This window comes from Rattus norvegicus, chromosome 20 (genome assembly GCF_021556685.1).
Source record: "Rattus norvegicus strain SHRSP/BbbUtx chromosome 20, alternate assembly SHRSP_T2T, whole genome shotgun sequence".
In the NCBI taxonomy this organism is placed as follows: Eukaryota; Metazoa; Chordata; class Mammalia; order Rodentia; family Muridae; genus Rattus; species Rattus norvegicus.
In genome coordinates, this window is record NC_141553.1 from 6,160,978 (window position 1) to 6,181,874 (window position 20,897).

A 20,897-nucleotide genomic window follows, 5' to 3' on the forward strand; every position below is an offset into this window, starting at 1 on the left:
TGGGGCTCGGGCTGGGGAGGCCAAGCAAGGCTTCGCGAGAGGCTCTGGCCTGGTGCAGTGGGAAAGGAGTGGGGTGGGCCTGGAAAAGGCAGGAAGAAGAGACCCTTCCCTAAAGCCCCAGGGGTAAATGGAGGAAAGGTGGCTGGCTGGATACTTCCTCGATGCCCTCTGCCGCTTCTTAGGATGCCGCATCTTACTGGCCCGCGGTTGCTTCAGTCCATTCGGACTTTGACCCAGTGGAGAAAACGCTCAGCAAACAGCCAGAGAAGCTGAGGAGGACAGAAAAGGAGCCAAGCAAGACAGGGGCCTCGGGAGACCAGGGTAAGACTCTCCTAAGTCCTTCTTAACCACAGGTAAAGCCTTCGTCAGCTACCCCCACCCCATCCTACTTCTGCCCAGGGACGGGAGGGCAGTGGACAGAATGGAGGCGTGCACGCTTCGCTAAGGCCAACTTCAGTTTCTGCACGCCGCGTCCTGGGATGGCCCCTCCTGCAGTCATTCACCGTCATTCACACCTTAGGCTAGGTTGGGTGAGTCAGTATTCCCTCTTCTTCAGTCCAGGGCTTTTCCTTGAGAGGAATACCCCTCTGCGCGCACGTGCGTGTGCGCGCATACACACACACACACACACACACACACACACACACACACACTTTCATATCCACGCTGGTATCACTAGGAAGGCCTTATGAAATGTTGGCGAGGGCCAGTTAGTTTTGACAATCTGGGACTGCTAGAAAAAGCTCAAAACTGCCTCCTGTGGCCAAGTGCAGCTTCTTCCAGACTGGGGAGGGGCTGCGTGTGCTGAGGGAAGAAGGGAGACACGCTGCTGGCTTTCCGTGGGTGCCTGGCACTTCTGCCTCCTCAGCCAAGGCCTCCAGTGTCTCTGGCCATCTGCTCCTTCCATTCCCGTCAAGGCTACGTCCTGGCTGTTACCACATCTGGAGTGGTATTCCATGGTAAGTCACTGAGCCCTTCTCCCCCACGCCACCTCCAACCTACTGGTTGAGTTGCAAGATTTCCGTTGCCATGAAAATATCAGGGTGCCCCAGAAAGGAAGGAGAAGCTGGGGGAGCAGTGCAGCTACCTCAGCATTTAAAAGTTTGCCAGACCCACGCACCTCCCCCACTACATGGTGGACCCCCTGCATCTATGCCAAAGCCTCTCGCGAAGACTTGCTTGGCATCCCTCTTAGACAAAGCCAACCACTCCCTCAACAGTCTGTCTCCTGCAAGAGGGCACAAAAATGGTCACTGTCCGACCCCCAGCTGTCCTCAGTCTCCAGCTTGCCTCTGGTTAGAGTTATGCTCAAACTCGAGGTACCCCAGGGACTCCCCCACCCTGATACTACCTACTTGGAGCTCAGCTGCTGGCACCCTGGGAGCTTCTTCCTGCAGCTCCTAGCCTTTTATGGGGTCCCTAGAGCGTACCATCCAACTAAGAGTGGTCTCACTATTGTATGATGGGCTTAGAGTGGGTTCTAGACTGGGAAAGAAGGGCTGCGGCGCAGGCTTCCAGACATGGGTGCTGGGGCACAAGGAGGGTAAGGGATGAGGAGGCTGGTGGGACAAGGAAGGAGGCTGACTTCTGTCCCAGCTGCACAGACCCGTAGCTCAGTGGGCTTTTACCCAGACCTCTCCATCAGCAGGGGTTCATTTGAGAGAAGAGGCTGAGGTCTGTCCGTCCACCCTGAGAATTATCTCACATGGAGAAAGGGTGCCGATGTAGTGTGAGGCTGTGCCTCTTGGGTGCCAGTGTGCAGAGCAGAGCTCAACTGGTTCTTTGGCGAGAGGCATGGTGGGGCTCCAGGAGGCAAATAGAGGTCAGAAACCTGCGTGGATGGATCTAGTGCTCAGTCAAGGGTGTGCGCAGGCAGCAGCGGCGCGGCGGCGGTGGCAGCAGCAGCAGCGGGGTCCCAGAGAATGCTTTCTGGGCTCCTCTGTGGTCAGCACTTCTCTGCCCTCCGAAGCTAGAGATAGACTGTGTGTGCTCTTCTTGCTGGCCCGGGCAGTTACTTTTCAGGGTTCAGGTCAATGGCGAGGGCTGTTGCGGGTAAGCTGGCCCTCCATGGGTTGTTCTGACTAGAAGATTCTTTGTGAAGTCCACCTGAAATGTGACAAACAGGTAGGCCCCCAGTGTTCTCAAAGAACTACAAAATTTCTTGAGAACTTTCCCCTAGAAAGTCAGGGCCAAAGATAAGACTCTGCGAATGCCCTGGAGTCCAGCCTTGGGGGAAACCAAGGGCTGGAGACCTTGAGGAACTCCACCCATTGGGACCTGACGCTAGGTCCGAGGCTCTGCCCTCTTCCGTCTCCATCAAGACCTTTAGCAATCAGCAAAAGCCTTGCCAGGCGATTTTTGTGACTGGGCTATGCTACCAGACAGTATCCAGTACAAATTAACGGAGTATCTCACAGCATTATGAAAGATGACCCCTTCCTCATCACAAGATGCCCAAAGACTGCAGGCATTGAGGACAAATCATGAAGTCAGGTATGCAGAGTGAGAGGCAGCCAGAAGGGCAATAGCTGTCTGCCAGCCCCCTCCCCTACTCAGGTTACTTTGTACCTCTTAAACAGGAGAACAAAGCAAGAGTCACTGGGTTCCGGTTCACTCACGCCTAGGTCCCAGTCAAGGGGAGGGAAGTACTCCAGCCAGTGGGTACTCCAGTCAGAGGGTACTCCAGGACCCCATAGGGGTCACAGCGCCTGGGAGGTGGCCGTGGAAGGCCAGAGCCCCGTGGTCCAGAGGCTGCTAATGTTGTGGTTTGCCTTGAAATTTTCTCTGAATTTGTTAAATAAAGGCAAGAGCGTGAGATTTGGACAGAGGGAAAAGTCAGGAGCAAGAGGGGGATTAGATTCAGAGAATAGGGTTAGAGAGGACAGTTGGTGACAGTTGAGCCAGTGGAACCTGAGCAGGAGGGGGAGAGGATGGAATAGTTGAGAGTGAGGGGAGGAGAAGGGAACGGTTTAGAGACAGGATGGGGAACTGAGAAGAGTTAGAGGAGACAGGAGATGGAGAGAGGGGAGAAGCTAGGAGTCGTTGTAAGAGAAAGAGAAACTAAAGCATAAAAGAGTTGATATATTTGGGAGAGTGAGTAAAGAAAAGAGAGAGAGAGGAGAAGCAAGGAGTCGTTGTGGGAGAAGGAGAAGCTGGAGACTTGGTAAATAAAAGGTGCAAGGGATAGATGGTATCGGGCTTTGTATGTTTAAGTGGGCAATTATATCTTACCAATTGGATCTAAGATTATTGTGTGGTGTGTTTTTATATGTAAGAGTCTCAGTGTAAGAAAGTGTGTGGCTGGGCTGTGTTTCCGCCAAGATATCCAGCAGATATCTGGGGCACTGAGGTGTGGAACCCAAGCAGGGTAAAACACCCAGAGAAAAACATTTACCGTTTCATTTTTATTTTTTTATTTTTATTATTTTTTACAACAACATGCTCTGACCTATTTGGTCCCCAGAGGTTGTCATTCCAAGTCTTCCCAACACCATCATCCCTCTTCTCCTCACTGCCCCAGACCTGGGGCTGTCCTCCTGGCTCCCTCTGCTCCTGGTCCATTGGTCTTAAAGGGCAGAGTGTACCCTTCACAGACAGGCTCCTCAGCCTAGAGATCAACACGCCAATGGAAGTCAGTGCACTTGCAGCAGCACACGAATAAACAGAAGGAACTTGGTTGCTGAGAGGGGGCTGGGAGAAAAAGAGTCAGCTCTGTCTGGAGCTGCTCCATATTGCCACTGGCCTCGTCAACATAGGGAGAAAGACTCATGACCCAGGCCAGGTACTAAAAACCCATGGTCATGGTCCCCGTGTCTGACTTGGCCTTATTTTCTGGCTGCTGAAAGGCTTTTACAGAGGTCCAGAGGCCACCAAGCTAAGTCACCTCAAAGTAAGCTTAATGTTCATCCACACTTGGCCTCGCTGGAGTGCAAGACTCCAGGCTCCTCTCCTCACGAGGTGTCCAGTCGTCCAACCTTGCCAGTTCCCAAGCTCTGAGGACGGAAGCGGGAAGCGGCAGCCACTCTCTGAGACACTGTCAGGGGTATTGTTCTCACTTTATGGGCTCTCAAGCTCTAGGAGGACGGAGCTGAGTGAGGGTGTCCTGCCCTGAGCACCTCAGCCCCCAAGCACATAGCCAGGGTCAGAGGGGCCGTCTGGATCCACTAGCAGTCAACCAGCAGAGAAACAGTGGTGGCAGAGCCCTTGGAGCCCAGGGGAGAACTAACGGCTTCAAAGGGAACCCAGCGCTCCCCCCCTCCCCCAGTGTTCCTGTCAAACTTGCATGACAGTAACTCTGGTTCGAATAAACCACGTGTCCGTCTGGGGACCCAAGGGAAGAACCTGGTGGGGTCTTGTTTGTGGAATTTGGCAAGGACACTCAAGCTGGCAAGGGCTCCAATGCTCTCTCTACTCTGGCTACAGAAAACTCTACCCAGGCCCTCCAGGAGCCCCGGGGAGCCCAGATAAGCCAGCAAAGTGGCAGTTAGGGTTTCTTAGGGTAAAGGCTCTCTGTGGGTAACAGGACTAGGCCTCATTCCCTCTCAAGTATCCCTAGTTGTTTTCAGAAATGCAGGAAAAAGCTACAGACTGGTGGCCATTCTCAAAGAGTACGGATTAGACATGACATGGCTTTTTCAAAGGGGCCACTGTGCTGCTGCTCTGGGAAGTTCCCTGAACCCTTAAATTCTTCTGTAAATCATTTCAAAACTTGATTCCTTCAGATCCAGGATCTAGCTTAGGCCAACCCACTTAGGAATCTGCAAGCCTTGTTGGGTGCAGGGGTGGGGAGTTACAATGTGAAAGACAGGAAAAAGAAGCAATTGCTAGAAACTGGTCCGGTAGGTTGGGACAAACTACACCCTTGCAAAGTCACTTTGCAAAATCTGTGCTCTGGGTTGACAACGGATGCTCTCAAAGCTGGGCTTCCCTCGACAGGTGTGGAAGTTAACCTAGGAGTCAGAGTCACCAGCCTGGTGACCAGAGATCTTCAAAGCCCCAGGACTGACCCCTTCAAGTCCCCAGGACAGCTAGGAGACCACAGGTCCTTACTGCAGATTGGTGGCTGCTTGGTCTCAGAATGAGTGGAGGGCAGAGCAGTTTGGGCTTGGGGCAGATGAGCAAGGAGCAGAATGGAGCTCTGAGGGGATTGTTTGGGGAAAGAGTTAAAGATGCTGTTGGGACTTGAGACCCTACCCTCTGTGACCCTGCAGGGTCTGGCACAGTCCTCAAATCTCTCCCTTGGTCTATATGGAGTTGGCTTTTTTTCTCTCAGTTTTAGGGTTGTTTTACTACCCAGAGGCCCTTGATCTAGAGACATGGGTATCAGGAGGCCATAGACCTCAAGACTAAGGGCAGCTGAGATAGGGGTCTCGGTGGCCACTCTGCTCAGCCAGTAGTAGCCACAGCACCCTACAAGCCAAGGGCATGTGGGAATTTACTTAGTGCCATTCCCATCATTCTTGTCGGTGCTTACCAAGGGAACCACTGGGGCTCAGACTCCTCCACCGGCATACGCTCATTGCCTGGGAGAACCAACAATGGCTCTGGGCTCGAATCTCACCTCTTCCTGCACCACGCTGCAAAGGGATTGTCCCCAAGGACATCCCTCAAGTCAACCAAAGAAAGAGTCCCAAGACTGAGGCTGCTTGGGTCTACTCATGCCAGGACCCCTCCCTCTGTACTCATATGTTATAGTCTGTTAGGACAGGACAGGAGCTCGAGCCGTCTTGCTACTTGCCTTAACCTTTGAACTTGAGATGGTAGACAGGCACTGAATGTGCCTCAGGCTACCAGGAAGGGGATGCAAGGACCAGGCCCTCTGGCTTCCTATGGAGGCCTGTCGGACAGCTGTTCTTTAGAACACCACTGTGACCTGCTCGTACACTGGTGAGCCAGACGGAGTGGATAGGCCCTGCAAGTCCAGGCATAGACTCTGAAGCCGGGGATCTACTACTCCATCTCTGGAGTTTCATTTCTCCACGTCAGAGCCTTCAGGTGCCCTTTGGCCTGGAAATCTTCAGCCTTCTGGGATCTCCTGACTGAGGAGGACATTGGAAGTGTGAGTGCCAATGAATTGAATTTCAAAGTCTTCTAGTCCTAGCAAGAATAACGAGATGGGTTTGAAAAAGACTTTGATCTTGAAATTGGTAGTCCTAGACCAAAGTCTTGGATTTGCCACTGACTAGCTGTGTGACCTTGAGCCAGTCCTCTAACAACCCCTAAGTTTCAAGGTGTGTAGGCGCGCGCACACACACACACACACACACACACACACACACACACACACACACCCTTGCCCTCAGAGTTTTCGTAAGGATCAAGTGAGATAAGGCACTCCAAGACTCCTCTATAAGGTGGTTGACAGTGGGATTCGAGGTCCTGAGGCTTTAAAGGGGAGGTGCTTCTGCAGGGAACAGATATGAAGATAAGAAGAGGGCTAGAAGACAAGTTTCTTCTACTGTCCCTCCTCAATGTGGGGATGGGGGACTCCAAAATTCTGGGGCTGCCAGTCTGGCTACGAGCTGCTCAAGTGGTAAGGGGCCTCTCTCTGAGTGTGGGAAGCGAAGCCTCACTGGCGGCAAGGCAAGGATTCCCCCAGATCTTTTACTGCGTGCCATAAATAACTATCCTGTTTTATTTTCCTTTTATAGCCTCTTCCAGGCCATTTCTGGCGATTTACTCTCTGCTCTGGGCCAATTGTGTTAGCAACGGTTTCCTGGTCTTTATCTTTATCTTTCTCTGTCCGCACTTGGGATCTTGGTGACTGACCCAGCAGCAGCTGGAGGGCAGCTTCCGAGGCCACCTGTTGGCAAAAGCACCAGGGCCAGGAACACAAGAGAGACTAGGAGAGAAGACATCTGGTGGCTCCACACTGCACGGGATTTCACACCTGGCTTCTGCGGCAGGACCCCTCCTCCTGGGAGGCAGCCAGGGCTTCAGCTACCAGAATGGGAGGGGGAGCCAGGAGAGAGACTGCTAGCTAGGTTTCATGGTCAACCACCTGTGAGGTGCTGGTGCCTGCCTAGGGGTCTATTCTACTTCTGGTTTGGCCACCACTGGTCAAGACCCCTCTGCAAATCCCTTCCACTAACTGGCTGCCAGTCTCCTCATTCGTAGAGACGGGGATGATCCTGGCCACACCATGTACCACCTCAGCTTGTCTTCTGCCAAGTGATGAGTACCATAGCCAGTAACTACCAACGGTCAAGCGCAGTCTTCTGGTTCTTAAGGCATTGGCCTTTCCAGAGGGTGAGGGCGGGCGGTGACAGCTTAGGGAAGATCTGAGGAGTGCGCCAGGGCTGGGTGACAGCATCTGATGTCTCCCTGTACCCCAATTGACGCAAAAGCAATGCTGCCTCTCCTGTCGTCCACCCAGGACAGCCCCCGGCCTCACTGTCAGTTACTCCCAGGAGCAGCCTAAAGGAGAGAGCCCTACACACCAAGCAGGTGATGAGCGGGAGGGGCCAGGGTGGGTGGCAGGGCCCCTGGGGGCTGAGTGGAGCTAGACAGGAGCGGTCTGCATTCCCCATGCCAAACAGAAGGCGGGAGCGGCCTGTCTACGCAGACCATCTTGAGAGATGTGCAGGACGGACGAGTGGCCGGAAGTGTGGGTACTGGGTGAGAGGAGAGAGAGCAAGGTGGAGGCTGGAGGAAGGGTTGTCCATCTCTGGGACTGCCAGCTCATCTCTGGAACAGGGCTGGGCTCGACACGCTCTGCCTTCCACGCATCCGACTGCCTCAAGAGTGTCCAAGACAGCCAGCCACTCAGATTCAGGTAAGGAAGAGGGGGCAAAGACACATGGGCGGCGGGAGGAGGGTTCCTCGATTCGCAGTGCCTCAGAGAACACCCCCAACTACAGAGAACAGTAGAATCTACACTCAGTCTCGCCAATAAACAGGTTTACATACAACTCTCAGGGTTTTATATTTAGAGAAAAAAAAAAAACAAACCTAAAAACAAAGAGTTTCCAAGGTGTGCGCTGGGCCTGGTGCCAAGCCCTTCACTGGGTGCTCTGGAGTGTGTGGGCCATCACTACCTTGGCGAGCTCAGTTCAGCGGGACCACTGAGGTGGCTTTTGTGCCAGAGGTCACAGAGGACTGAAGGGGCAGGCAACTATGGGCTGGGGGGATGATGTAAGGAGACATTTTACAATTTATCAAGATTCCAGTACAGGTCCCTCCCCCCACACCTCCCTCTCTACCCTACCCCAGACAGGAATTTTCTCCCTTAAGTTTCGTAAATTCGTTAGCAATGCCTTAGTGGCCATCCTGGAGCAAGGCCATCTCAAGGAAAGCAATTTCAATGTGAAGTCAGCTCAGGGAGTGGGGAGGGGGCTCCAGGTGTGACTGGGGGCTGTAGGAGACCCCATATGTGCTTGATATATTGACGCCGTTTGCATGGAGGTCCACCTCCAGAGACAGCTAGGCAGTGCAGCTCTGGCAGGAGCTGGCCAGACTCTCCTCACCCTCAAAGCCTCCTTCTTCCATCCCTAGCCGAAGCTTCTAGCAAAACTCCACTTCAGCTTTCTGGGTTTCCCCGGCTTTTAGCAACCAGCCTGGATTTAGCTGGTCTAGGTTTTGGCTGAGAATAACCTGTTAAAAATCAAACAAATGAGAAAACTTGCCCATTGCTTGTACAGCACTCCACCACCCATGGCCAAATCAATCTCTCTCTCTCTCTCTCTCTCTCTCTCTCTCTCTCTCTCTCTCTCTCTCTCTGACGTACACCCCTTGTGAGGCAAGGTTAATCTGGAATATATTTCGATAGTTTACTAAGCCAGCAAAGTCCCATTCCCTAGCAATTATGGACGATTCCAGGGGCACGAGACCCTTATATTCAGAGGTTCTGGAGAGTTCCTCTAGTTTGGCCTGAAAGACAAACTGAGAGCCGCAAGGCTGTGGCTCCTAGATGCAAGCTGTCTGGTGGTGTGTCCCTGAACACTCTCTGAGGAAAAGGCCAGTGCAGTTCCCGGGTCATGTGCGGGCTGACTGGGGAAATCATTCTGTCTCCAAATTCACGTAAGGGGTTTAAGATGTGGGACTAGCCGTGTGCTCCATCGAGCTCTTGGTCAATCCCCCCACCCCCACCCGCCCCTTTACAGCAGCCACCCAGGCCCCTCTGCCTACTACTGTAGGACCGTTCTGAATGCCCGAATAAGGGGACACGACCCTACCTCACCCACTTTTTGGAGGGGATCTGTGTAGTGACGATTTTTTTTTCCCTTCGAGAACTCTAGGATTTTGGTTTCCTTAAAAAACACAGAAATATTATGAGAATGTGCTTCTGTGTCGGGTGGGGGTGGGAGTGGGGGATGGGCTGCTTCTGTCTGTCCAAAGCAGCTGACCATGATTTGCCTCGTGCTCTCAGCAGACGCATGGTTTCGCCAATTGCAGATAGTTTCTGCGGTGGTGTGACCTTTGGAATCCTGGGGACTTTTCAGAGGGCTCCCCCTCCCCCTCCGCCCCGCCCTGAGAGGTGGTTGTTCGTTGTAGAGGGAGGTTGGTTGTGGTTTGTTAGTAGCCGAGGTCAAAGCAGAAACAAAAGAAATCAGATGTGCAATTTCTTTCCACCTCTCTCCTCTCTCTTTCCCCTCTCTCTTACCTAGTGTTGGGAGGGCACAACCAGTGGGGGAGGGCAATAAAGGGTGGGAAAAAGAAGAACCCACAAAAGAGCAAAGACCAGCTATCCATCTGGGCTTCTCTAAAACCAGTTACAGTCTGTGTGTCTTTCTGCTTCCCACTTCCATGATGTCTCAGGGTTTGGACTATGGAGAGGCCAAGAACTTAACCAAAATAATAAGGACAACACAAAGTATCTTAATACTCTTGACCCTCATGGGTCTGGCCTCTCCTAGCTTCTCATTTTCCTTCTGGAAAAAATTGTTGGGAGTTTGGTCCTTTTCAGGACCAGAGAGGCAAGATGACCAAAACACAAGCTTGCCTGTCTCTTTGCAGGAGGCTAGGCTAACCAGCAAGCTGCAAGACCTGCTGTATTCCTGGGTTATCGGGACAGTGCACCCTGACAAAGACTGCTTAGCTAGGTACACTTCTTGCCCTCTATTTAAACCCAAACCTCATGTCATGGCCTGGAAGATGGGACATGAAGGTCACAAGATCTCCGGTTCCTCTTCCCAGTGTGGCCACATTGAACAAATCTTCATTTTCTGCCTTTTTTTTTTTTTTTTTGGCCATTGTGGTTGTGATTTATTTGACCCATTGAAGACGGGTGGATGAACCTAGCGTTGTTTATGAGGATGGCAAGGGACCAAGCTTTGACTCCTAACACAAATACGACCCAAAACTTTCAGTGATGGACTCTTATCTGATACGGTCACTTCGCAGCCAAATCTCCCTCTGCCTCCAAACCCGATCCATTTGCCTCATGTTCTTAAAACATCTTATTTAAAAGGGACGCTTTGGGGGATGGGGAAGGGGAGGCAGAGATGGGTGACAGACGGAAATCACTTCCAGCGAGTTCTATGAGAGCACTCTTGGTTAGTTTGCCTCCTCTCCTGTCGCCACTCCCTCCTACCAGACTCTGGGAGCTTGTGGGAAGGGCAGAGTGGACAGGAGAGAGGCAGATCCTAAAAGAGGACAGATGATCCAGTGTAGGAGAGGACGCTGCAGACCAGGAACATTAGAAGTCTGGCAGGCCATCCATCTCTTGTGTCCAGAGGCTGCTGGTGGAGGGGGCAAGGTCTTCTGACCTCAAGGTAGATGGAAATAGAGCCTTAAAAAGTACTCAAAAAACTTCTGGCCAGGGCTTTCAGTCTAATTGGTTGAAATGACAGCAGCTCCTGGAACCACCCTATTCCCATCTCTCTCCTCACTCAATGCCATAGAACAGGCAATAGTCGATTCCAGTTCAAGACTTTAGAAGGTAACCTCTAAATAAAGAGGGTTTTGGCCTCGAGGACAATCCGGTGTGTCAAGGCATCCGATCTAGCTGAGACTTCCACCGGAGCCGAAAGCCCTCAATAATTTCCGGGCAGTTTAATCCAGGCCCTCTCAAAGTGCATTAAGGGTATTCAATTCTCCAAAGTTCAGAGGGGCTGCTCTGTCTGACAACGGGACAGGATATTTGAAATCAGAGATGTCTCTGGAAACTCTCTCCTTCGATCCTTTCCTTTAGCCCGGGAGTCCGGGGTAGCGGAGGTCTGCACGTTTACACTCCTTGGGACCTCAAAGCAGAGTGACCCCAAGGTTGGTGGAGCTGTGTGAAAAAGGGCAAGGCGCTGGGCTTGTTTGGCCCCACCCCCAGGATCTCTAGCCTACGACGGTTGGAGACAGTTATGGGCGTGGCTAGAGCTGGATCGAGGCTGATTGACACTTCCCAACCCCCTACCCCAGATCTCTGCGGAGTCCACTGGCAGCCGCAGGCTTGGTGTGGGCGGCTTGACCATACTCCCCGAGCAGGGAGGCACCGAGGGGCGTGGCACAGCAGGTTTGACCACACCTCCAGTCCCACGGTGTGCAGCGGTTGGTGGTTCTGAGGGGCGGGGATAAATGTGGCCACACCCACAACTGGTTTTTCTTGGCGTTTGTCTCGGGTCAAAGACAGGTTGTTGAAGGCTGGGGTGCTTTCACATTTCTGTGCAGTGGGGATCTGTCTCCGCGCTCTCCCCTGCGTCCCTTCACACGGCCGTTTAAGGTTTCCGCCCGTAGTAGAGGAACCTGGCGCTGGTCCCCAGTAGAGACCGTTCACGGGTGCAGGAGAAAGTGGGGATCAGAGGACACTTAACTGTAGGCCGCTTCACGCGTGGTACCAGAGAGATTGAAAATGCCTTTTCCTCAAACCTGCCGCTCTCCGGAGCCTCTGTTCGTACTGGGGGCCAGTCGCAAAGCAAGATCCAGGAAAGACAAGGCTTGCAGACATCGAAACTAAGAGCAGGATAGACATTGCAGGGACATCATGATAGATGGAGTATGTCAGGGTGGAGGCCCCTCACCCAGGGATGTATGGTCTGGGTCTGGGACAAGCATTCGCTCCCTTGGCCCAAAGGGATTAATACTGTGAGATACTCTGTGGATGGCGCACCTCTGGGCATGAGCTTCTTATCCGGGCACACATGTGAGCCTCTTGAAGAAATGCTGGCATGAGGGGGGGACAAGGTACCCGAGAGAGAATACGGAATACTCAGACTGAGGTCAATCAGCTCTTAGCTAGCAGAAGTTAGTGACTTCCTTGGCCACTCAGGTCTGGTTGGAGACAGGGAGACAGGGGGGAAAAAAAATCAAGGGACTCTGATCAGCCAGCAACACACAGGCTCTTAAGTAGGACTGGAGAACCTTTGGATAATAGAGTGGAGGATCCTCAGTGGGGTAGCTACCCACTATATTTAGGGGATATTTCTTGACTCATGTGATGGGTTTGTCAGTGAAGTAGGGGGAAGATTTGGGGCTTTTTCTGATTGTCAAGATGCTCAGAAATGTCTTTCACAGATGAGAGGAGAACCTTTGGGACTCTGAGTTTTTCATCTGGGAAGGGGGACCTTTCATTCCTGCATTCTCTCTGCCTAGGACCCAGAGTGTAATAAGACACTGTGACAATCTCCCCAATGTCCCCTTCTAGGGAAGAAAGAGCCAAGGGGGGAGAGAGAGTCTCGGATCAGCCACTTGGCGGGCTCCTTCATTTCTTGGGTGTTCTGAGAGGGGTTTACCAGGCCTCAGGCCAAGGATGACCCTAAGGGGCTGCATTTTTAAGGCTTTGCTCAGGTGAGAAATGTGAATCTGTGCAAGACTGCCAAGGCCTTCCTTTCCCCTAATGCTCACCCATTTCTTGACCTTGAGGGGCAGACTCGCCAGGGCAGTTCACCTCTCCCCCCTCTCCCACCCCAATTCTGAACAAAACAATCGTCGCACTTGTGACTTACATACTGGACCTTGGAGGCCAACAGGACAGGCACAGGTGTTAAGATTCACAACAGCAGTGGGCCACCAGGGGCAGCTGTGGAGCTGAGGGGCAAAGTGGCCTGCATCCAAGAAGCTGGGGCCATCTGAATTTTGACCTCTGGGGTACGCAGCCAGGGCAGGGTCCCCCTTTGCTCATCCTTTTAGAAGAATCAATTCTTTCTAGAGTCAAAGGGGTTCACTTCCTCACGAACCACGAGGGACTTCTAGGTAGGCACTGTACCTTCCTGCTGCCCCAAAATTATACTATGTATACAGAGTCTTATTATTCTTACCTGATCAGCCTAAACAAAAGGACTAGTGTTCTAGAAGAACCATGGAGGCCTGCCTTCTTGGCCCCAAGAGACTGAATCAAAAGGGGGCCTGCTTTTGAGGTAGGGGCCCCTGGATTTTGTGGGGGGAACCGATGGCCATGCCTCTTTGCTGGGACTTTGAGGGCAGCTGGGAGGGGAAGGGGGTTGTGTCTGGAACTGTCCATACCCCTGCCCTGACTCCATTGTCCCAGGACAGTTTGGTAGTCTTCATTTGAGCTTGTTTCATTGGCTGTGGCAGAAAACTTGATTCCAACGAAACCCCAGAATTAGAGCCTCTGTAGGCCAGCAGGGACCTTGGACAATGTGATGACATAGAGACCATCAGAGTCGTCGCTGTCCCTCATGCGAGGTTGCGAGGCTCTAATGTAGACTGGTCACAGCAGCTGATGCGCGAGGGGGGTATAACACAAGGAAAGCTGCTCAGACCCTTTGTGGCAGACTCGACTTCCTCAAAGGGGCTGAGCTGGGCCGTTCCCTGCTAGGCTGACCTCACCCCACACATGCACAGACAGCCTCTGTCACCAGTTAGTGAGTCCAGAAGGGAGGCTTCCCCTGGACCAAGCACCAGGTGCGCTTGACCAATAGCGCTTGGCTTTTTTCACTCTAGAGGAACAAAAGAGCCCTCTCAACAGAATATCAGACGAGATAGGAGTGGTTCTCTGAGAATTCTCGACAGTGGGCACTGTCAACCATCTATGTTAAGGACTTGGGAGCTTGGCAATTGATGATTGGCCAAACCCTTGGGAGACACTCTGGTGGACACGCAGGCAGACAGTCTGGATTCTGGGGTGGGGTGGCAGTTACAGTCTGTTAGAACTGTCCTAGAGGTGGGGGCCCAAACCAGAGGGCAACAAAAGTACCTTGACTCCTTACTTGGATGTTGGGTAAAACGGAACGTGAGAGAGTCCCCTCCTTGAGAGGGAGGACCTGTTTGTGGGGTTTTATGAACTCAGGCCACCTGTTCCTGCTAGGTTGACCTTAATCCCACACAGGCTCGGCCTCTGTCACCGGCTCCTGAGTCCTGTGGCAGGCCCGCCTCAGGTTTAGACAGAAAACCAGGAGGCTGAGGGGCAAATGATACCACCAGTGGTCTAGGCAAGAGCAAACCCTGGGTGGACAGAGCGGGCTCCAACTGAGCACCACAGAGACTGGGCCACCAGGGGGAGGGGGTGGGGTGGTGTGTGTGGGGGACATGGCTATGGTGGGACTGAGGTTGGAGAGCTGGCAGAAGACTGGGACAAGCCACCTCCCAGAGTGGTTTGGCTTCTTGGAGCCCTGGTGTTTTCCGGCCAGAGTCATTTGTGCTGGAACATACTGTGAGGTAAACGGTGGCTCCTGGGCTATAAAATTGGCTATGGTAGTGGTGGTGGGCATCCCTGTGAACTTGGAAACACCCTTAAGCTAGTCCTTCTGGTGCCGTGGGCAACTCCAGAGGCCAGGTTGTGGTGGGGAGTTGGGGGAGGGGAAGTGGGGGGTGGGAGGGGCTAGCAGAGGACCAGGAAGAAGAGGGCCTTGGAGGTAGAGCCTGCGCCTTTCCTCTGGCCTCGTACTTGTGGAATGTAAGGCCTTTGACTGTGCAGGTCCCTCACAGTTCTCTCCATGCGGCTTGTCCTAAGCTGCCTGGCACTCAGCACGCCGTGTGCTAAAGACTTGGGACTGTGCTGGGTATAGTTCCCAAGCTGCTACTCTCCAGCCCGGGTTTGTTCCAGAAAAGCATGAGGGAGAATGGGAGGTTGGACCTAGTGGCCTGAGCCTTCTCTTCATTTAGGGTGTCAGAAATATTTCAATAGCACACAACCTAAGCAAAGGTGGCCACATCTCACTGTGGGTGGGGAACACCCTGTTTGGACAGGAAGTCTAATTCCAATTAGACTTTTCCAGATCCATTGGAATAACAGCAGCAGAAGGCACCTTGGCGGGATCCGGGGGCGGGACCAGGGGCGGGACCGGGGGGGGCGGGGCGGGGGCGCTAAGATGCAGACTGTAGCATGCCCGCGGTGAGCCGGAAATGCCTACAATACAGGCTTAGAAGAAAGAAGTTCCCCGTGGCAGGGAAATCAATAAAGTAAAGCTGATTATATGAGTTGATAAGCAAGAGGGCTTCGGCCCAGCGATCCTTGAACTCTGCCTGTAGCCAGGAAATAAGTTGTGTAGTAAATATTCAGAGTCTTGGAAGAGGAGACAGCCGCTGAGAACACGCATACTCACTGTGCCCCAGGCCCGGGCACAGAGAAAGCCGTTGCTTCCCTTGTTCCCGTGTCACAGCCTGTACCCTTTACCCTACTCTTACCCACAGTACACAGTCTGGAAGCTATGGGGCCCTCCATGCCTGGGCCCTGGCAGAGGACACACACCTTGAAAAGGAGGTGTCAGAAACTGGGCTATGTTAGATCACCCCTTAGGAGATGCCCATTTTTCTGCCCACCAACACACTCCCCTACCCCACCCCCTTCATTTCTGGAGGTTTCCCAGCCCCTGCCTCCTCAGCAATTCCCTTTGGCGTGTGGCTTCGTTTGCAGATCGTCCTTGCTTTCAACTTTAGAAGGAACAGGGCTGCCACCAGAGAGGCTTGTATGTACATTCCTGGACAGAGAGAGTGGCTTTGCTTCCCAAGGAGGGTCTGCCACTGCCTGCTCCCTGGAGTGAGGGTCTACTACCTTCTCTAGATCAATACCTGGCATCTCGATCTGACTAACTGGGCCAGGAGAAGCTGTCGGGACAGTTACTCACCCCATCGGCTAACTGGAAGAGGAATAGAGAAGGCCCTGGGGCAGGCCCAGCCCTTTCCACAGGCCCTCCCTCAGCAGGTGCTGGCACTGAGGGCTGTGTCTTCAGGCCAAGAGGCAAACACAGGGGCTGCAGACTCGGCTGGCACATTAGCTGGGGACCTCAGCCGGAAAACATCCCAAGCTGCTTAGCTGAGACAAAATTTCCTAGCTTGATGGTTGGAGGGAGGAGGGGGAGGGAGGGGGAGGGGGAGGCGGAGGGGAAGGGGAAGGGGCAAGGTATCGGGTGTGCTTAGGTGGGAGACAGCTCCAGCCAGATGCACTGGCTCACATTGTTTCTTCCATGAATTAATTGTAGGAATTTATTAATTCCTCAAAGTTTGGATCTCCCAAGGGCCTTCCTCTGAGAATCTCTCACTGTTACTGCAGCAAGCAATCTTTCTGCCTCTGAACAGAGGGCTTTGAAATGGAGCAGAACCACATGAAGCCCATGCCACCTCAGTTGAGAGGTGCAATAGCTGCTGGGCTCTTCACACATTCAGAGCCAACAATTCCCAATGAGGGTGTGGCACCCCAAACAGGAACTTCCTTCTAGGTGATCCCTCTCTTTTTTCCAAAATTGACGGCAGGGACCTGTCCCTATCTCAATGAGTTGGGGTTCGAGGCTTAGTGGTTGGTGGTAATCAGTGGTTGGTGGTGATAGATACCAGGGGACACAAGTGCCAGCCAGCCACAGCCACAGGAAGCTAAAGGTCTGTGGGCTGCCATAGCCTGAGGGTGGAAGCTAGAGGCTCTACGGGAGAACTCTCAAATCTTCATGCTTCAGGCCCTCGGGGCTGCAAACAAGGGGTTGGGATGCTCAGGGCCCTGGAACCCTCTATGTGGGTCAGTAGAAAGGTTCTGGTTGGAGGTGTCTAAATGGGGCAGCTGGGTGCCAGCAACTAATCTCCACGGTAATGGGACTACGCGGTGTTGCATCTATCTCCTCAGCCTCCTTCCTAGAGTTAAGAGTTCTCAAGGTGGCTTCTCTGGGCTTAGTGAGGTAGATCTTGGCTGGAAGCCCAGAATGTCTATCATGTAGGGTTCCAAAGCTGGCGTTGCCTGCCTCAGCCTATAGGCTGTGCCCATGGAGGCTCTCGGGGTAGCCAGATAGGGCAGCCAACAGACAAACCAGCCTCTGGAGAAACTTAAGTTACACAGATGAAGGGTCCAGAAGCCAAGGTTCATGTTTGGTGGTGATATTTTCTGAGCATTTTTGGCAACACCTCTTGGATGAAAAGAAATCAGCATTTCTTGGGCTTTCCTGAGAGAGGCCTAGACTCCAGAAGCAGCAATGGCCAGCGCGTAACAAGGTGCACAGTGGATAAGCACTGCTGGCACAGGTCCCGGAGGCCGGGACTCTGATTCCCAGGAATCCAGGGACAGATTTGGCAAAACAGAGCCAAAGCTTCCAAGTTGCGCTGCATCTTCCTGGGCACCCACCTTTGCTGAACCCAGAAACTTTCTCTTACCAATGACTTGTAGGAAGATTTTTGAGGTCTGGCCAAATGAGGCCCCGCACCTGCAAAGGGTCTGTAGGGACTTGGCTGAGGTGACAAAGGGAAGTGACAGGAGAGACTGTGTCCCTCTTTTCCCTGACAGTGAAGAATAAGCCCAAGGACCTGGGAGCTCAGAGCCTTCGGTTGCGCAGGTGGGGTTGGGGGAGCAGGCAGATAGAGGACGAATGTCTTCTGTTTTATTGTTTGCCATTGGTAGGTGTGCAGAAACCAAGAACAAGAATTGCATAAGCATTCACCCACACTGGCCACTCTGCCGCCCTCGGGTTCTATCCTTTATTCTCAGTTTTGCATGTCCCTCACTCTCTCGGCTCCAGCCGACTGGGCTGTCCACACCTGCTTCATCATAACCTGGCCGTCATTCAGACCTCTGTGCCACTCTGTCCTAATGACATTCCCTGGGGAGCATGCTCTCTGGCCCTCAAGGCCAGGCAGCTGGGGTCAGGGGTCATGCAGGAAGCACTGCTGTTCTGCTCTTTTAAACTCATCTGGGCTTGAAGAAGGCTTGTCTGCAGGGACGGCACATCAAACAGCTTGAAAGTCCTGGGTCAGTGGTGCCAAATACTTCCTTGAGTCCAACAGCATCTTGCCCTGACAGACCTTTCTTTAGCCGTGGTTGCCCGGGGCATATCCTCAATGTCCCTGTCTGACAGACAAGGGTTCCTTGTTTGACTTACGGTCCCTGAAGTCCCATCAAGTCTTTGCTTTCTTATGTTTGCAACTTTGTGACGCCTGGGACCAGGCTGGGTCCAGTCACCTAGCAACTCTCCAGTCGGAGTGCTCTGAGATCTGGGCTGCTCTTAACTCCGGCCATGAGCTGGGAGGCGGCTGCCTCGGCACCCGCTCCTGGCAGCGCTGTTTTCTGAGACAGCTCCTGACTTTGTTGGAGGCCATTTCAGCATACATGGCTACAGACCTGCGGTGACTCACTAATGACGTTCTTCCAGTTGGTCCAACATTGCTGTCAGCCTCTGCATTCAAAACGCCAACAGCATTCTGACGTCCGAATTGCGGAGGGGAAGTGAGTATGCTGCCCGTCGGAACCTCCTCTCATGCTTGGCCTGGGTCAGTTGGAGACGGACTGTTGATTTTCCTGGTTTAATAGCTGTGTACTACACATCAAGTCCCCTATTGATTGGGAGCAGGAGATTCTGTTGTGGTCTTCAAACCACATAGTCCATAACCACAAGAGTCCAGAACTGGATTTTCGTGTTGATTGCTGAGTTTAGCCTCACGGGTACGCATAGTGCTGGTTTTCCTGTGACTAGAACTACAACCCCACAGTCAGCATTTTGAGCTTCATGTATAGTTGAAGTCCACAAAATGGGATATCCTTAGTGTTGATACAACACCTCCCTTTGTCATGGGGGACGACCCTTGCAGGTTGTTCAAGGGTGGTCGAGCAGAAGCCAGGAGCCTTAGTCTTGAGGGGGGATTGTGATGACCCTGTCTTCAAGATAGTCTATCTCTAGTCTTAATAATCGCTCTGTGCCTGAAGACACTGTGTTGTGAAGATCAGCACAGCCTGAAGCCAGGCATGAACCTGGGGGCGGGGAGGGGGGAACCATCTGATATCACAGCCTCGGCCCGAGGCTGACTTGACCTGGGTGGGCTCAACGGCCTTGGTGGCACTTACTAGGTACTCAATAAATATTTGTAGAATGCATGAATGAAAGAAAGAGCCTTTGTCCTCTGCACCCTGGGCCTGTGCGCTCCTCCACTGTGTGGTTTGCCTTAAGTTGTGTAGCTGCCTTCTTTCTGCTCAGCCCGAGGGAGGCAGAGACTCAGAGGGGACCTTGAGCTCTTGGGGAAACTGCGTTCAGAGCAGGCCACCTTCAGAATGGGGCAGCAGGAGGTTTGGAGGATAGGGACTTGAGAACGGGATGAGCCATCCCTGTGTGGCAGTGGTGGGGAAGCAGAGTTTGAATACAATCATAAAGGGCCCATTATCAGGTCCCCACTAGAGGCACATTTGTTGACACGCCTGCAGCCTTGGGGTTGCCCAGGACCCAGAGCAGTTTTTGTTGTTTTGTTTTCTTTGGTTTTGGTGGGATGTTTAATAAGATCAAAGTTTCTGATCTGGAGTCATTCCAGGTCAGCGACTTTCTTCAGCAGAAACGCTGCTCTAACTGTGCAGCTCCACAGGGCATCATGGCGGCCTTGGAAACAGAGCTTAAGGACTAGGGACTGACTGGGTATGGAGTGCATCTATACAGTGAAGTGTGATGCAGTCTTGATGGAGTGAGACTGGGCACCAACCTGCGAGGTTTGCAGCAAGGAGATTGAAACGGGCGGCAAAGCCCATCTCCCCACCCCAGTGCATGTGCTTGGGAGAAAGAGCGCACAGGCATATGGGAGCACACGTACACGCGTCTTGGTGATACTTCCTCCCAGGGAATGGGCCCTGGGGTAACAGAAGAGGGCTCACGCTCTGCACTCCCCGTAATGGAACGAGCACATCCTGCCTTGGTTATAAAAAGGAAACGTAGTTGTTGGATGGGGAACTGCAGAGAACTGAGCTCCCGGGGTGGGCAGGACCAGCGAGCAGGCTGTCCTCAGGCTGCAGAGTCCATGCAGTCATTTCCTGAACGATGTCTGTGAAAGAGGTGCTGAAGGAAGAGGCCGGGGGATGGGGGTGGGGGGGGAAGGTTTGGACCTAGTGGAAGGCAGGCTAAACGGGAAGGCTGGGAGTGGACAGAGGGAAGGGCTGTCTGACTGGAGGGCCATGACACCCCCAAGCTGAGGGCAGAACTATCTGTAAAAAAAAAAGTGGATCAAGGCATCCTGAGAGAGGGGTGGACAGCTGGCATGGGATGGAAAGCCTTCACAGGGCGGCCTGGACATTTATCTGTGACCAGGCGGCTGTGGCCAACTGAAAGAGAAAGGACTAAGAAAGGAGTTAGGGGTCTCATGTGACTGGCAAGACAAGACAGCAGACGCAGCCAGTAGTGAGAAACAGACCATGACAGACACCAGCCCAGACCTATAGAGGGGTCAGCTGTGGCACGGTTGAGAAGTATGCCATCTGTCAGCAGAACTCGAGAGCAAGACTGTGAACGTGGCAGTCAGCCTGTCTGTCCCCAGGCCATAGGCACTCTGTGAAGGCACGGCAGCAGGGCCGATAACTAGGGGCAACCATAGTTGGAATCTGATGTGCAGCTCTTGGGAGAGCTTCTGGGGAAGCCGCTTGGGTTCTGTGGGGAGGGAGCTGCAAGAGTCAGGTAAAAGAGTCAAGTCCCCAGTGGTTGTGTCTGGGTAGGGTGCTGTCGGGAGAGAGAGGACACTGACTAGACTAGAGCTCAGGCTCTCTAACCATTCATTCCACAAATATTTATTGAGCACCTACGATGTGCCAGGCACCCTACGCCTTTGCACAGTGGTGCCTCTGGGAG

General features: G+C 53.0%; 1 long non-coding RNA gene across 5 annotated transcripts in view; it reads left to right on the forward strand.

Moving 5' to 3' along the window:
- The first annotated feature begins 235 nt into the window (after positions 1-235).
- Positions 236-20,897, forward strand: part of LOC147998546 (uncharacterized) — a 33,297-nt gene continuing 12,635 nt past the window's right edge. Inside the window, exons 1-4 of one of the 5 annotated variants that reach the window (XR_015645114.1) lie at positions 242-321; positions 7,376-7,446; positions 7,539-7,774; positions 9,955-10,168. This is a non-coding gene — a long non-coding RNA (uncharacterized LOC147998546). Of the gene's footprint in view, positions 960-6,650; positions 7,447-7,538; positions 7,775-9,954; positions 10,169-20,897 lie in introns of those variants that run through there. The other 4 variants (XR_015645113.1, XR_015645115.1, XR_015645111.1 and 1 more) reach the window with 4 other exon arrangements.